This window comes from Frankliniella occidentalis, unplaced genomic scaffold, assembly GCF_000697945.3.
Source record: "Frankliniella occidentalis isolate FOCC.00 unplaced genomic scaffold, Focc_3.1 Scaffold221, whole genome shotgun sequence".
NCBI lineage: Eukaryota > Metazoa > Arthropoda > Insecta > Thysanoptera > Thripidae > Frankliniella > Frankliniella occidentalis.
Genome location: NW_026267347.1, coordinates 57,049 through 59,542, shown reverse-complemented (window position 1 = coordinate 59,542; position 2,494 = coordinate 57,049). Strand labels below are relative to the sequence as shown.

Here is a 2,494-nt window from a genome sequence, read left to right as displayed (position 1 = left end):
GTAGGGACTCCGCTTAAATGACGTCGACCGATGTATTGGGACGTTGGACAAGGAAGAAAGCGCAGCCGCCTTCCACATGGTGATGGTACCCGACAAGATGAAGTGACTGCCACAGACCGGTCACGACGTTTACAGCGTCAAGATGCCGCACCGTCTCCGCTATCGTCCAGCCTGCCCAAACGCTGAACGTGCGGACAGCATGACGCCGCTCAGCGACCAGAACTCGTACTCAGCACCCTTAGAGTACATCAAGCTGATCTCAAAAGTAAAGTACAATAGGGCGTCTGATGGACACCGTTTTCAACCCGCTTTTACCATTTGACGCGGCATAGAAGTCATCTTCAGGAAAATAAAAGCCGACGTGGTGGAGGCCAGTTCCCAAGGCGTCATCGCTTTCGTAACGGGGGAAGATGCCTTGGATGGCTGGTCAAGGTGCAAGGGGGCGCCGCCGCCGTCCTCATGGTGATGGTGCCCGACAGGAAGAACTGACTGCCGCTGACGACGCCAACAGCGTCACGACCGCGCAAGGCCTCCGCTCTGACAAAGTAAGGCCTATCAACCAGTCTTCCCATCCTTTTACACCGTTTTCAAATCATATCGACCATGTGGCCTGGCGGAGAAGTCAACTTCACCAAAACAGTTGCCGACGTGGTGAATGCCGGTTCCCACTGTGTCATCGCTACCGTGACGGCGCCGATATCCTGGGACGTTGGCCAAGGTGCAAGAAGGCGTCAGCGGCATCCTCATGGTGATGGTAAACGACAGGAAGAAGTGACTGCCGCTCACGACGACTACAGCTGAACGCCAGGCCTGACTTTGTTAAGTCGGAGGGCCTGCAACATCTGACCGCTGACGACGACGTGGGCGTCAAGCGAAACACTTGTCTGAAGACGCGAGCGATGCAGGCCTTCCCTGGCACGGCTGGGAAACTACCTGACGTGAGGTCCACGGCGACGCCGAAGACGACGAGGTGGGTGAGGTGATCGTGCAACAGCCAAAATTTCAACATGACGGCCAGGAACTCGAAGGCTTCATAGGCCCAGGCGAAGCTCGTTTGCTGACAGGTTACACCTCCTTGCACTGCGCTCGTCGTTCCGGCAGCGCTCTGCACGCTCGAACAGCAATGTCGTTTGGAGCTGCGATTACTACAGCTTAACAGAATCATAAATGAAAACAATAAGACAACGTGACAACGTCCTGACAATGAGACAACGTGACGTTGACGTCAACGTTAAATGTCGCGCCAGGTTCTACATCCCCACCTTCTATTTGAAAACCAGCTCGAAGAAGTCCAGGATCTCGTCCAAGAGATTTGTCAAAGCGGAAAACCAGCACCGTCTGGACGATGTAGGCATCGTGGATCGTGGGCATCAAAGGGCGTCACAGTTATCGTCATGGCCAACGCAAATGTAAAGAAAAAGTGTGGTAATTTTTTTGTTTAAATATAACTTAAACGGTAAACTTGATTTAAACAGAACTAGTTAGTGCAAAATATAATGCTTGAGAATCTCAGACATACCGATGAAATTAAATAAACGATTGTCTTGGTTGATGTAAAGTTTAGACTGTTCTTCATTACAAAACAACGATAAAACAAAAATAAAAAGACAAAACATGTAGCCAAGGATACCAAACATAAAGCAAGGTTAGGAAAGATTAGAAAAAAAAATACATTAAACCCAACTTAAGTGGAGACTGTTACAAGTACATCATAAATGCACAAACAATTCTCACAAGGTCAATTGCTAAACAATTACTATTACCACTAGGTAATCATCATAATATCAAAATAGGTTCTACCATTGAATTGGGCTACCAACTGATAGTTCCAAGCTCAAGTAAAACAACAGCGCTAGCGCAACCTACAGGGTCCAATAAAAAGCTAAGCCTCCAACGACTATGGATCACAGCAGAGATACTCACCGCGACAAGCTAATGACCCTAAGCTCGGAGAGTATAGCCAAACCAAAAAAATATTGTATAATTGCCATAAAGGTGCATAACATAATCTGGCGACGATCGGAAATCTTAAATATATGATAATACTGAACTCACCAAACTGTCTCATAAAAATACACAAAAAACTGCCAAAAGCGAATTTCAGATGATGATATCACATGATAAACTATGAATAATCTATAAAATTAAACAATCTAGAAAAAGCCAACTTGTATCTTAAATTTTAGAATATCACAAAGACAATACAAAAAGAAAATATAAGGCACAACAATTACAATTTTTCAAGAATAAATAGAACCTTGGTAACCATTCCAAGACTTGAAAAATTCAAAGCAAAAACTCGCCTCACATATTTGTTAGTTTCAAAATGGGTGAAGCTACGAAGGTTCCAAACATTTCATTGAACCTTTGTGAATTGAAACAGACAGAAATACCTCCAGCTTTTAAAGAAGCAGTAGAAAGAGCCCTTTTGGCTTTAGATCAAATCTGCCAAAACTGCACAGGGAACCACAAGATCTGGACAGTAGCAGGTAAT

The 2,494-nt window shown here is 45.3% G+C and overlaps 1 long non-coding RNA gene across 1 annotated transcript; it reads right to left on the bottom strand.

Moving 5' to 3' along the window:
* Positions 1–6: 6 nt before the first annotated feature.
* Positions 7–2,337, bottom strand: LOC127750619 (uncharacterized). The gene is made up of 3 exons (XR_008011788.1): positions 1,263–2,337; positions 316–1,151; positions 7–237 (listed from the first exon to the last, which is right to left on the bottom strand). It is a non-coding gene; the product is annotated as an uncharacterized LOC127750619 (long non-coding RNA).
* Between the last annotated feature and the right edge of the window lie 157 nt (positions 2,338–2,494).